Here is a 14,394-nt window from a genome sequence, read left to right as displayed (position 1 = left end):
GCTCCCAGGGACGTGCCAGGCTCCAGAAGAGCAATGTCTTTAACTTGGCAGTTTCTGGACAGTCTCTCGCCCTGGCATCCACATTTTATTCTCATCTGCACAGGCAGTTTGTTTCAAAAATTAATGCACTAAACCTGCACTCACAGTGGGGGATGGAGCTCAAACACCAGACGTGTTGGGAAGTGCCAGGGTGGAAAAATGTCTCGGGTGCCAGGCGAGGGTCCTGCTGCAGGAATGCCGGCAGCAGGGAGGGCTCCTGGCCCGGGGCCGTGCTGGGATGGCACAGAGGTGCCAGCTGCCCCCAGAACGTGTTCATATGTGCACTGCTCCTGTGTGCTGCGCTCAGGGAACCTGCCCAGAGCTGGGCCAGCCATGCCCATGTCTGTGTCCATGTCTGTGTCCATGTCCGTGCCCATGCCTGTGCCCGTGTTCATGTCCATGTCCGTGCCCCTGTCCCTGTCCCTGTCCATGTCTGTGTCCATGTCCGTGCCCATGCCTGTGCCCGTGTTCATGTCCATGTCCGTGCCCCTGTCCCTGTCCATGTCTGTGTCCACGTCTGTGCCCATGCCTGTGCCCGTGTTCATGTCCATGTCCGTGTCTGTGTCTGTGTCCATGTCCATGCCCGTGTCCATGCCCAGGCTCCTGCACAGCCGACAGCCAGAGCTGTATGCACACACACACACACACACACATGCACACACACACACACACACACACACACACACACACACACACACGTGTGTGTGTGTGTGCATCTCCTGAGCCAGTTGAGCGCCGAGGGGAGGAAACAAAGGCCGGATCCCTGCGGACAGGCGGGGAGGCAGAGGAAGGGCAGGAGCAGCCCACACACCGAGCCACCCGTGGGCAGCCCCGCGTTCCCAGGCTGCTTCCAGAGCGCCCGCACTGCCTGCACCTGGCTGCTATTAAGCATTCAATCAAAAAGGGATCACGAGCCAGATAGAGCTAATTCGGAGGAACGTTTTTGCACAACAAGCCCCTTTCAGTTTGCTTGTTTGGTTTTTTTATATCTAAGGCGAACTCCGACAGGTTTGAAAATGAGCAGAGCTCTTGGCTGCGGGGGACACACCACGTTTCCAGCAGACAGAGGTGGGAGTTCTCCTTTGGTGTTTTAAAAATAGCACTACAAAGAGAGGCGTGCTGGGATCCCGGTGGTGTGCAGAGCGGGGACAGGACGGGGCTGTGTCCCAGGCCAGTCCTGGGGACAAGGCCCACAGCACTGGAGGGTGTCTGTCCCCCACAGCCGCTCCTCAGGTCCTCTGCACTTGCCTTCCACCGTGCTGGGAGTCTGGGGCTGCCCAGGATGCTGAAGAACAGACAGGCTGGTGCACAAGGCAGAGCCTTCCCCAAGGCTCCCTGTGTCCTGCTCTTGAGCCCTTCCCAAAATTGCGTCCCTGCAGGGCAGAGCACGAGCTGGGTCTGAGCGCTGGGCGCTCTGTGGCAGCAGCTGGGATGCAGCCCTGGAGCACACAGCTGGCTCGGGCTGCAAGACACCGCTGGAGCTGCCAAACTTCCCCTGCTCAGCTGACGGAAGCAGGAGGAGTCCTGGAGAACACCTGGAGATGAGGCTGTGACCCCCAGCAGCCCCGTGCCAAAGCCAGTCCCCAGCAAACACTGCACAGGTGGCAGAACTGGCCCTAAATGTCTCCTCCACAATGGCTTTGACCCTGTTTCAACAAGGAGCTCACAATGCCATTAATCACTAGTGACACTTCCTTCTGTCATGGCAAAAGAGACCCATCTTCTTATTTTTTATCAACTACGAAACAGGAAAAAGTTCCTTTTCTTCCACCGTCACAGAGACCAGCAGCAAACACTACCAGCTCCTCGAGAGCCACCCCTAGATCCCCATCCTGAGGGTAACTACTTTTCTGAAACACAGAAAACGGAGGTAATGGCAATAAGCACCCACGTCCTGTGCTGCAAAGCCTCTGGAGGTGCCTTAGCCCCCACCCAGGGAGGGCACAGCCGGGGGGAGCACCGAGGTCCCCACAGCAGCTGCCCAGTGCCAAGGCCGTGTCACTGTTGGTCTGTCCTGGTCACCCACGCCGAGAGCGGAGCGTGCTGGGGCTGCTCGGCAGCTGCGGAGCCGGTGCCTCGCTCCTGCTCCGTTCCCGTGCGTGGGTGTGCGGGGATCTGCGCGCACAGCGGGCAGCAGCCGCAGCTCCCGCAGTTCGGAGGCTCCCCGGGCGGCCAGCCCCAGGAACGGTGCCCAGCATGGGCTGAAAGGGACACAGCGGCCGTCCCAGGGGCCTCCGCACCGCCCGCACTTGCTGGCTTTTAGGGCAGGGCTCCAAGGAGGTTTTCATTTAATGCTGGCGCTTACCCTGGGAAGAATTTCCCAAGTAGGTGGAAATTCCTGATCTCCTCAGGCTGGGAGGAAGGAGGAGCAGGGGAGGCAGCATCCTGGTGCACTAACACTCCTCCTTTTGGGGACGGCTCTGGATGTCGACTCCCCAGACGCTGATCCTGCTCTTTCCCAGGAATGCTGCTGCTTTCAAACTCCAGCCAGTGTTTGCACGTTATTTACAGCAGCTTTTGGCTCCCGCCGCTGAGGGGACCCGAAGGACCGCAGGGGCTTTTCAGGCTGGGCTCGGGCTGGGCTCAGCTCCGGCGGGAGGGAGAGAGGGAGAGAGGGAGAGAGGGAGAGGGAGAGAGGGAGAGAGGGAGAGAGGGAGAGGGAGAGAGGGAGAGAGGGAGAGAGGGAGAGAGGGAGAGAGGGGGAGAGGGAGAGAGGGAGAGAGGGAGAGAGGGAGAGAGGGGAGAGGGAGAGAGGGAGAGAGGGGAGAGGGAGAGAGGGGAGAGGGAGAGAGGAGAGAGGGGAGAGGGAGAGAGGGAGAGAGGGGAGAGGGAGAGAGGAGAGAGGGGGAGAGGGGAGAGGGAGAGAGGGAGAGAGGGGAGAGGGAGAGAGGGAGAGAGGGAGAGAGGGAGAGAGGGAGAGAGGGAGAGAGGGGAGAGGGAGAGAGGGAGAGAGGGGAGAGGGAGAGAGGGAGAGAGGGGAGAGGGAGAGAGGGAGAGAGGGGAGAGGGAGAGAGGGGAGAGGGAGAGAGGAGAGAGGGGGAGAGGGGAGAGGGAGAGAGGGGAGAGGGAGAGAGGGAGAGAGGGAGAGAGGGGAGAGGGAGAGAGGGGAGAGGGAGAGAGGGGAGAGGGAGAGAGGGAGAGAGGGAGAGAGGGAGAGAGGGAGAGAGGGGAGAGGGAGAGAGGGAGAGAGAGGAGAGGAAGAGAGGGGAGAGGGAGAGAGGGGAGAGGGAGAGAGGGAGAGAGGGAGAGAGGAGCTCCCTCGCCGGCCAGATGCTTTGTTTTCGCTCGGGATGGGACTCGCTGCTCGTCGCGGTGGCTCCCGACAGCTCATCCTGCCCTCCTCCCCCCGGGAGGGCACAGGGTGCCCCCGGGAGCCCGGGGCACCGGCCCGGCCTCGCCCCGCGGCCCGCGGGGGAGCGCGGCTGCTCGGGATGCTGCCGGCAGAATCCCTCTCGCTGGCCCCAGCCCCTGATGGAGGGAATTAAGGAGCGGATTTGGCTGGGAACAGCCCCCAGGTTCTCTCACAGGGAAAGGGGGAAGGCAGATGTGCAGCTTTGTCCTAGGAAGGACATTAAAGACGTTGCCCTGGAGGAGCACCAGGCTGTTGGGTTATGGCCAACGTGACTAAGCCTCCTCTTCCTCTCTGCTCACCCTTCTCTCTGCCATGTCAGGCTTTTTAAAAAGCACCTCTAGTTTTGCAATGCTCTTGCTCAGAACCTCATTACTCAGGCTGAGCTGGCCCCATTTCCTGGGGAGCGAGGCATCCCTGCCTGATAAGATAAACTTCCCAAAGAAAGATTTTGGGACCCTGACTCACTGGAGAAACTTTCTGCAGTGCATTCATACAGCCTCTAACACACTCAACTATTTGATGGGCTTATCAGTGAAATTCAAATGTTCATCTATGGTCACTAGAGGACAGCCCTGATCCAGGAGCAAGGTCATCCCAATCAGGTGTTAAGCCTGGAGAGTCATCCTATCTGCACCTCCCTACATATTCACAGCCCCTTCTCTGTCCTGTCCCCCAAACCCTCTTGCCCCGGGCTCCCACAGGGACTCAGGGACCCCCTGGTGCTGGAGCCCCGGGGCTCTGCACAGAGGGTGGCATCCTGCTGGCAGGAGCCCTGTGCCTGCTGCCAGGTGCCAGCCCTGCTGGGCAGTGCTGGGGCTGTGCCCAGCGCCCACGAGCTGCAGCTGGGGCAGCTCCCGGCCGAGGCTCCCCATTGCCAGCAGGGTCTGGCTCCAGGTTATCGCTCCTGCTGCTTCTGGCAGCCCATGTCTGGTTTTACAGACAGGCAATAAATCCCAGGGAGAAGCAGCCACAAGGTCTCCATCCAGGGACCCCCCAAGAGAACGCAGGCCCAGACCCCAAATGTTTGCCCTGGTCAGCCCCCTCATGAAAGCACCCGTGGGTTTTTTCTAGGTACAGCGAACTCTCAGGCCAAAGCTTGCTCTTCTGATTGCATCAGCAGGGCTGCACATGCAGCTGATACTGGGTGGGGGAGAAATCCTCCTCTGGGGCAATAAAGCCAGCACAGCTCTGGGAGCAGCTGCCGGGCCCTCAGCGAGTCCATTCCTGCACACGGCTGAGATAAAGGGGCTCCAGGGATGCTTCCAGCAGCCTCCACATCCAACACCCCACGTTTCCCCGGGCTGGCCCCAGGGCACCCATCCCTGGGGAGGGCAGCCTTGGCACCAGCCCCACGGGGCGATGAGTGTCAGGGCTCTGCGTGCCCAGCTGTGCCCAGCTGTGCCTCTGGCAGCAGGACCCAGCAGGTTATCGGGAAGCCCCCGACAACTGCAAATGATCAACCCCGGGGGAATTTTTTCCTCCCCTCGGCTCTGGAGTCAATTGTCAGCCCCGCTTTTAAAGACACCCTTGTCGGCAGCGCGGCTACGCTTTTCTGCTTCGGAGGAATTCCTCTAAAACAATAATAGTGACATTGTTCCTCACTTTGCTGGCGGTTTTATAGGGCTCACGTTGGAGAAAGGTGACCATGGCTGCCTTTTGGCCACATGTGTTTACACAAGGAAATGCATGTGGGTTTTGGGGTGGCGCCTGGAGTCAGCAGCCGCTCTCTGTACTCCTGACCCTTACAGAGCTGCTTTCTTGCTTCTGGGTACGTTTACTGCGCTCCAGATGTGAGCTGGCTCCAGCAAGGCTGCGGAGCGCCAGGGATCTGGCATCCCCAGACTCATCAGTCCGTGGGGTAGAATGCCATGGTGGTTGTTTTAAAAGCTGTAATGCGTCTTGGTAACACATCATGATTTATTCAGCCCTTGTTTGACAGGGAGCCTTTATCAAAAGCCGATGCGAAGGCCGGGCTCGGCGGCGCTGCCGAGGGTGGCTGGGAGCTGCTCCTTCCCAGGGACGGCGTTTGCTGGGTCCCCACGTGCCACCCGCCCAGGGCTGCGTTTGGGGCACCCGTGCTGCGGGTGCACCTCCACCCCAGTGACCGAGCCGCCGAACAGAGCAGCCCAGGGAGTTTCCAGCAGCGCCACGTCCCTGCCGCTGGCACCGGAGCCCCGGGGCTACAGGGCCGTGGGGTGGCCTGGGGGTGACAGTGCCACTGCCCCTCCTGGCAGAACCAGGCTCGCTTTGGACTCGCTCTCAGGTGAACCAGAGTGGATGGAAGGAGAGAAAAGAAGTGAAAATAGAGCCCGGGGAAAGCCAGGCAAAACCAGAGCAGAGTGTGGGCAGTGAGGGAGCCCTGGGAAGGGAGAGCAGTGGCAGAGCTGGGGAGTCCCTGCCCGCAGCTCCCAGCAGCCCAGCAAGGGCCCTTCTGCTGGGACTCCTGCTCTGTTCCACTTTTCTGCCCTCGCACCAGATAAACCACAAAGCACAGCAACAGGGAAAAGGGGAGGGTCGGTGGCTCACAGCCTGAGAACAGCCTGCTGCTGGCCCGGGCTGGAGGCAGAGGAGCCCCAGGAGAGCGAGCCCTGCCCTGGGCTGGGGCTGGCAGGCACCGGGCAAGCTCTGGGGGAGCTGCCCGGGATGGGGGCAGCCCCAGCCCTGCATCCCTGCTCCAGCCTCCTCCCGTGGTGCCTCTGAGGTGCCATTCCTGTGGGCACAGATGGATGCGGGACTCTACAGCCCTGGATCAGGAATGAGCCTCTGGTTTAGAGATATTTATTTGCTTTTTATCATAATGGGAAAAAAATGCAACAGCAGATAGAAGAGGAAGGAAAAAACCCCAATCTGGGTCAGGATCTCACACTGGCTAGTTCACTTCACAGTTTAAGTAAATAGTTCTCATCCCAAAACCCTTCAGGGTCATATAAATGTGCCTCTTCACATGGAAGAGACTATTTTGATAGTAGCTGGGTGCCTGATGAATTTGCAACTTTCCCAAACTGTCGGTGTCTAGAATGTGACTCGGTTTTTCACAGTGAGATATAAAATCCTATCAATTAATCTAACTTTTATTGCACCTCTGGGGCATGAACGTGATGTTATTTAAACAAATGGTTCCCATTACCTTCAATTATTTTATAAATGTTTTTCAGTGATTTATAGGCTTCTATTAAATGGACAATATACTTCTGTGCTCCTCGAGGGGGTAAACAGTAATCTAAGGGCTTGGGTTTGCTGATCCTTTTTTCTTTCTCTCCTTCCTTTTCCACATGCACCAGAGGCTGCCGTGTAATTACCGGGGAGGTGGGGAAGAGCCCGGCCAGACGCGGCTCTGGTGGCTGCCCCCGCCCCAGCCTGCACCCAGCCTGCCCGCCCGGCACCCCAGGGTGCTGCGCCCACCCCGCGGGACCCCTCAGCCGCGGGCACCTCCTGCCCCGGGCACCTCCTGCCCCGAACCCGCTGCTGCCATGGGGATGAAGGAATTGTCCTGCCCGGGATGCAGATGTCCCTGCTGAGATGTCCCCTCTGGGGACACACGACGCTGCCACCAGCAGCCAGGCCTCACCATGCCAGGAGACCAGCGCCCCGAGCCCCAAAAGGGCTGGCACAAGGCCCGGACAAGAAGGGATTTTTGCCAGCCCAGGCCCTTCTGGCGCTGTTTTGTTGCAGGCTGGGTTTGGGGCAGGCCAGGGCAGGGGCAGAGCGGAGGATGCAGCGGTGGGGATGGTGCAGATCTCACTTATCTGCGCGGGGTCACGCCGGGACGTGGCTCCCGGGGCGGTGACCCCGGCTGCCACCCCCGCAGGACCCCATCCATCTCCCCGGCAGCCTCAGCAGCCTCCCTGCGAACCCTCAGACCACGCTGACAGACAGGACAGCAATTAAGTCCTCGCTGAACTAATTCACTTGAGCCTGTCTACATTTCAAACAGCTCTGCAGATAGGCTCTGTTTACAGAGCCTGCCGCCGTTTATTATTTTTTGGGGGGTGTTGCGTGGGGTGGGGAGGGGAGATGACATTTGGGGAAGATAAATAGGGCAGAAGACCCTGGAAAGACAAAGGGCTGAGCGGGGCTGGCTGGGACGGGGCTGCAGAGGGGCAGGGAGAGCATTTCCCAGCTCCGGGTGAGGATGGGCACAGCTCGGTGCTGCTCCCGGGCTGCTCCCAGCCTGGTGCTGCTCGGGCAGGACCTGCTCCAGCACAGGGGCACCTGGAAAACTCTGCCAAGGGCCTGGGATCATTTACAGGCAATGCCCAGCACAGCAGGGCCCCAGCTCCATGGGCACCCCTTCCCTTCCCTTCCCACCCCACGGCACAGCAGGCACAGGCGGAGGGAGCCACAGATGCCCACGCGTCCCTCCCTGGCAGCTCTCTGGTGCCTGGCAGCTCTCTGCCAGGGAAATGGGCAGCCCCAGGCGGGCAGGAGAGCCCTGGCTGCCCCTGCCCGGGCAGGGAAGCTCAGCTGCCCCGTGGGCATGGCAGAGGGCACGAGCTGCCGGGGCTGGGCCTGCCCAGCTCCCCAGGGACCCTCAAACCCGGACCCCGCGCTGCCCCCGAGCCCCGCTGGCTCCTCGGGGCAGAGTTACCTCTGTGCCCTCCAGGATCAAAGCCGTGTTTTCCCAAAAGCCCGGCCCCACCTCCCAGCAGCCATGCCCGGCTTTCTGTGGGCACCGGGGGCACTCGGCCGCCAGGTCCCACCCGGGTATTTTTCTTGGCAAACAGCTCCCTCACAGTTGTTACTGAAAATAGCTGATAAGGTTTTACTTAATTAAGCAGCGTGAGGCCTCCCAGTGCTGATTGTCACTTTTCCCCTTGCCTTGTGCTGCTGCACATCCCAGGTGGGAATCGCCGTGTGCCCAGGGGGATGCAGAGGCACCAGTAAATAACAATAAAAAATACCCACACCTGCCCCCTTGCCTTGCCTTTGCTTCAATCAGGTCACGCCTGGAAGACAAAAGCAGAGCCCGGGAGTCGGGGTTTGGGGGCACAAAGGGCAGTGCTGTCTGGGAGCCTGCCCGGTGTTTGCACAGCAGCCGCTCCGAAATCGGATTTCACTGCAGCAGCAGAGAGTCTTCCTCGGGTTTCTCCTGATCTGGGCTCGGTCTATTTCTCGCTGCAAGGTTATTAAAAACACTTGAACCTGAAACAGACTCATTGTGTCCACACGTTTGCTGTTTATTATTATAAACAAGGGTGTCAGGGCCATTAAAAATAAATCAAAATGGGTAAAAAATGAGCAAGAAATACAAGGAAATGGAATGATTGAAAACACTCATCTCATCGTCCAAGGCTGACAATTCCCACTGACAGGAATGCCTCTGTGCTAGTGAGAGGGGAAAATAACTTCTCATTTTTCTTTTCAGAAAACTGCGTCCCTTTCTCAGCGGGGGATGCCAAGATCCAGCACCCAGCGCAGGCTTTGATGGCTCCTGGACCCTGCCTGGGACCCGTGCTGGCACAAACTCACTGGGAAAAGCCAGGCTGGGAAAAGCCAGGCTGGAAAAGCCAGGCTGGGAAAAGACAATCTGGGAAATCTGGGCTGGAAAAGCCAGGCTGGGAAAAGACAGGCTGGAAAAGCCAGGATGGGAAAAGCCACTCCATCCCTCCACTCCCTTCAGAGCACCTCAGCTACCTGACATCCCTAGAAGTGGCTGCAAAGCAGTCAGAGCAGGTGAATCCTGCACACATCCAGAGCAGAGTTTATTGCACACAGCACTAAGAGCTGCCCTGGTGGAATTCCGGTTGTTCCCTGGAGCCAGAGCCCCGGCTCTGCCATGGCAGGGCTCCAGCCCAGTGCCAGCCAGGCCCTGCTGAGCCACGGCTCGGGTCAGCACGGCTGCTGGCCCAGCTGAGCCTGGAATCTCATTAAAAACATCTCTGGAGATTTCCCACTCCACAGCCCGGGCAGCTCCACAGCCAGGGCTGGGGGAACCGAGGCACCAAAATCTGATGGGAGTGATGGAAAGTGTCAGAAGGGTCTTGTTTTGTGGGAAACCACGGGGTCATTTCTTGTCACTCTTGTTTGAACACCAAAGCTCATGGGTAGCATTAGCAATGTTTTAGAAGAACCACACATCAAAAAACAACTATTTTATTTAATGCATGTAATAATTTGAAACGTGAGTCCGCACGGTGGAGTTAATGAAATTTTCTCCTTCTGTAGGCCTGCACAGACAAAAACCAGGCTAAAAGGAGAGGACAGTGACCACGCACAAGAAGAGACATTGAAAGGGTTTTTGTTGTACTTTTGGGGCAAGGGGTGGGGAAGGGACACAGGAGCCGGGACTGTTTTGCTGGGAAGCATGACGACATCCAGGGAAGGAAGGGAACACTCTCAGCCTTCTGGCCTAAATTATCTGCTAACACAAATAATCAAATTCCAGGGACCACACTGCTCTGGCGCCGCTCACGCAGGGGGAGGAGGAGCAGGTGGCAGCCGAGCTGAGTGCGAGGTTCAGGGCTCTGGGGCTCTCCGAGGAGGCAGCGTCGCTCACGGATCGTGGGAAGTTTTTCATGGCTCGCTCAAGGCGAGGCCTCCAAAATGTTTATATTAATACGTACATGTTGGATAGCCACTCATTTGGTCTCAGCTGGAAACCAGTCCAAACAGCTGAGGAACATCTGGCTGCTAACCTTGGACAGCATCTAATCTGGTAGCCCAGGGATTTAAGAGGTCTCTTCGGAGGGACAGAAGTTTGGCAGATCCTCGCTGAGGTCGCTGTCCTGCTGTGGCTGGTGCTCGCTCCTGCTCCCTGCTCCGGGCTGCCAGCGCAGAGCCCACAGTGACTGCACAGAGCTGGGCACCTCCAGCATGGCCAGGGCACTCCTGAGGTGGGACCGTGTCCCCGCCTCGAGGGGACACCCCGCAGCTCGCTGCGGCTCACCAAAGCAAAGCAGGCATCCCCTCCCCTCTGGCCCAGCCCCGCACAGGACTGGGGCAGCCTCAGCCTCCCCTCGGCTTCTCCCCTCTGCCTCACTGAGAGCAAAGCAGTCCCAGAGAGTCTCCAGCACCAGGCAGACAAACTCCTTTTCTCTACAGATCTGCAGACCATGATCGAGGCAATTAGGAACCCGTGGCCCCATTGTTTCTGATGAAGATGGCTCAAAGGTTTGCATCATTTTTCTTCTCAAAGCTCCTGCTTGTCTGGCTTTTCCCTCCCAAAGAATCTTCAGCTTTGGCTATCCTGAAACATCCTTTGGCAAGCGGAAAGAAAAAGTAAGACAACATAAAAGAATAGGTGCTGAGCAATAGAGGGGGAAGAGACATTTCCACCATTTGACATTTACTCTCTCCTCCAATCACCCATCCAGGTTCTGCAGGGCTTTCCAGACATGTCAGGGCAAAGCCACCAACAGCCTGGCTCAAGAGGCAGGAAAATAGGCCAGGACCCACATTTCTGAAAACCCTTTGTTGGCTTTATTCAAAAGGAGATAAGGATGAAAAAAGGTGACAAGATGCTTGGCAGATATAAAATGATGAGCACTCAGCTTATCTCCCTATCCTCAACATCTTCTTCTCCTCTTTACTTTTTTGTGACAACAAATGTGGGAGACATCAGGGAAAATGTAAAGGCACAAGCACCAGGGATGTAGCACCAAGAAGAGGGGACAAGGAAGAAGATGCTCAACAAGGGCTAAAAAAGCCTCTTTCCTAGCAGAGGCTGAGCACGCTGGCTCTGGTCCAACAAAGCACTTAAGCATGTGCCTAAATTAAATTTGCCTTTACTGGGGCTCTTCGAAGGCTTCAGCACATTCTCCAGCAACCGGCTACAGCACGACTAGGGAAAAGGAGGAGCTTTCAAGGGACCCGAGTCTCAGACAGCAGCCAGGTTAGCGAGCACTGGGAGAGCACATTAGCCAAGATTAATGCAACATGGCAATTCCACTGACAGGAACAGCCCTAGCCATCAGCAAATCCTTCCTAAACATAAAATAATAAGTAAAAAAGTTTAGGTATTAAGATGATCAGTATCAACTTCTCTTCAGCTTCTCTCAGCTCAAGGTAGGCAGAGCCTGATGCAGATGTTGCAGGGCATGTCGGTGCCAGCTTGAGCAAACATCTGAACCCACCGTGCTGTTCTTGGGGTGGCAAACCCCGTCCTGGAGGAGAAGCACCGAGCCAGAGGCTGAATGGCACTTCCCACAAACACCAGGGTGAGCCACCAGCAGCTCCCACAGCCTTGGCAGTGCCCTGCAGAGCACTGGCAGAGCAGCAGGGGCACGGCCCTGCGGGGTTTGGTGCCACAGCTCGGGGCTCTTCCCCTGCTCGCAGCCCCCGGGGCTCAGGGCTCTGCGAGGAAACCCCCGGGGCTGCCCTTGGCCAGGGGCTGCCAGGGCCGAGGGGCACGGCTGCTCCTCCTGCTCCTGTCCTGTCCCCCTGCTCCTGTCCTGTCCCTCCTGCTCCTGTCCTGTCCCTCCTGCTCCTGTCCTGTCCCTCCTGCTCCTGTCCTGTCCCTCCTGCTCCTGTCCTGGTTTCTCCTGCTCCTGTCCTGGTTTCTCCTGCTCCTGTCCTGTCCCCCCTGCTCCTGTCCTGGTTCCTCCTGCTCCTGTCCTGGTTTCTCCTGCTCCTGTCCTGTCCCTCCTGCTCCTGTCCTGTCCCCCCGATCCTGTCCTGTCCCTCCTGCTCCTGTCCTGTCCCCCCTGCTCCTGTCCTGTCCCTCCTGCTCCTGTCCTGGTTCCTCCTGCTCCTGTCCTGGTTTCTCCTGCTCCTGTCCTGTCCCCCTGCTCCTGTCCTGTCCCTCCTGCTCCTGCCCTGTCCCCCCTGCTCCTGTCCTGTCCCCCCTGCTCCTGTCCTGTCTCACGCTGGGATGAACCGCAGCACCGCCGGTGTCTCCCAGAGCGGCTCAAGGCACAGCCTGGCTTCAGAACTGTTACTGTGATGACAATGGGAGAAGCTGAAATTTCAAATACAAAGCTCTGCACGGGGCTGCAAGAGAGCAGAAAGGGCACATTTCAGCACATACTCCCTATGTACGCACAGAGAGCTCAATTCCAGCACAGCCAGGAGCACAACCAGCAGTTTTTATGGCCAGCTCAGGTCTCGCTGCGTGCCGCTGCTCCCCAGCAGGTGAATGAGTGAATGCCTGTTCCTGGGACAGCCACACAGGCGTGGATTGAAAGCGACCCCGGCCAAACACGAGGGGCGGCTCCTGGACGAGGATGTCCCGGTACGCCGAGCCTTGGGAAGCCTTCGGGCTCCCTCTGCCGTCCCCGCTCCGCTCCCGGCCCTGGCAGGACTGCGGGCGGCTCTGCTGGCACTGCCCGGCACGGCGGGCACAGCTGGATCAGCGACCCTCTGGGGGCACAGCTGGATCAGGGACCCTCTGCGGGCACAGCTGGATCAGAGACCCTCTGGGGGCACAGCTGGATCAGGGACCCTCTGCGGGCACAGCTGGATCAGAGACCCTCTGGGGGCACAGCTGGATCAGGGACCCTCTGCGGGCACAGCTGGATCAGAGACCCTCTGCGGGCACAGCTGGATCAGAGACCCTCTGCGGGCACAGCTGGATCAGCGACCCTCTGCGGGCACAGCTGGATCAGAGACCCTCTGCGGGCACAGCTGGATCAGCGACCCTCTGCGGGCACAGCTGGATCAGGGACCCTCTGGGGGCACAGGACAGCTCAGGGAGCCTCTGTGGGCACAGGGCAGGTGGGTCTGGCTCAGAGCAGCCCCCTTTGAGCGCTGTTCAGCCACCTCCAGCAGCAGCTGCCCCAAGCACATTTGTTTCATGGCCAATCCCCTATTTAATTTATTTATTAACCCTTCCCAGCCCTCTCAGATGTGACAGAGACTCGGGACGCAGACTGCAGCTAGCAGGGATGCCCCGAGCGCTGCCAGAGTTGGGATAAGCACGGGTGTGACACGGCTTTGTTCCCACACCTCGTTTCTGAAGCACCAACAAGCACCAGCCTGGGGGTGAGTGGTCCCTTCCCCTCACAGGTGACAGAGCCACCATGCAGCTCCAACGGCAGCTGACCCAAGGATTTATTTTAAGTTATTATTCCCCACTGCTCTGACTCGGTTGTGGGAAGAGCAGCGGGGCTCTGAGGAGCCCAGAGTGCAGCTCCTGGGGGAGGACAGGCAGTAAACCCTTTTTTGCACAGCAGCATCCAGCTTTGCCTGCTGCTGTGACCAGGCAGCTCCTGCCAGCACAGCTCCCAGCCAGGGCAGGACGCTCTCACCTCTACAGCTGGCAAAGCAAAGCTGATGATTTCAGGGGTTTAAAATCATTACTTGAACTAAGAAGGTTCAGGGAGGTGCCAAACATGCACCAACCACAACCTCCCAAGGAGGGCATGGGCACTCTGAAAAAGAGACAACCACGCAGCCCACTGTGATATCAGTTGTTCCAATGCCCATGTGCCACCTCTGGCACTAAGCTATTTAAATACACACAGGTTAGTCCCATTGTCTTCACAGACACCCTCGGGCCTGCCCCAGGAGCCAGCAGCATCCATCCAGCCCAGAAACCAGGAGTTTCACAAAGCATCACAAGGCCATCCCATTTCCTTCCAGCCCAGAAATGACCTTGTTTCAGCCCAAATGCAGCAGGACCTTGCAGCAACCTCGAGACACTCCACACTGGGAAAAGGCCAACATGTCACAGCCTTGTTTTTACCTGGACTGGGAGAAAAGCTCAGCTTGTTGCAGGGCTCTTGCAGGCAGCTACTCTTCACTATCTGAGGAAAACACTGAAAGTTCAGCTTGTGAAACAGTCCTTGACCTTGAAGCCAGTGGAATGTGCAGCTGTAGAGGGATTCCATCTCCTCGGGACTCCCGGGACCCCCGGCAGCTCCTGGGCCTCCCTGGTGCTCCAACAGCCAAGCCTGGGGCAGCCTGGGGCCCAGACCAGAACTACAGATGCCCCCGGGCGCAGCAGCAGCAGCTGGACAGAGACAATTGCCTTTCACCACCAGTTCACATTCTGTCAGCCAAATGTGATCTGTAGGAAGGTACTTCCAACAAATCAAGAATTCCGCAAGGGATCAAAATTCTAAACA

The 14,394-nt window shown here is 58.2% G+C and overlaps 1 long non-coding RNA gene across 1 annotated transcript; it reads right to left on the bottom strand.

Moving 5' to 3' along the window:
* Nucleotides 1–8,549: 8,549 nt before the first annotated feature.
* On the bottom strand, nt 8,550–14,279 carry LOC146765747 (uncharacterized). The gene is made up of 3 exons (XR_014949717.1): nt 14,013–14,279; nt 8,990–10,587; nt 8,550–8,946 (listed from the first exon to the last, which is right to left on the bottom strand). It is a non-coding gene; the product is annotated as an uncharacterized LOC146765747 (long non-coding RNA).
* Nucleotides 14,280–14,394: the final 115 nt, after the last annotated feature.

This window comes from Lonchura striata, chromosome 20 (genome assembly GCF_050655825.1).
Source record: "Lonchura striata isolate lonStrDom1 chromosome 20, ASM5065582v1, whole genome shotgun sequence".
Taxonomy (NCBI): Eukaryota; Metazoa; Chordata; class Aves; order Passeriformes; family Estrildidae; genus Lonchura; species Lonchura striata.
This window is presented reverse-complemented; position numbering and strand designations above follow the sequence as displayed.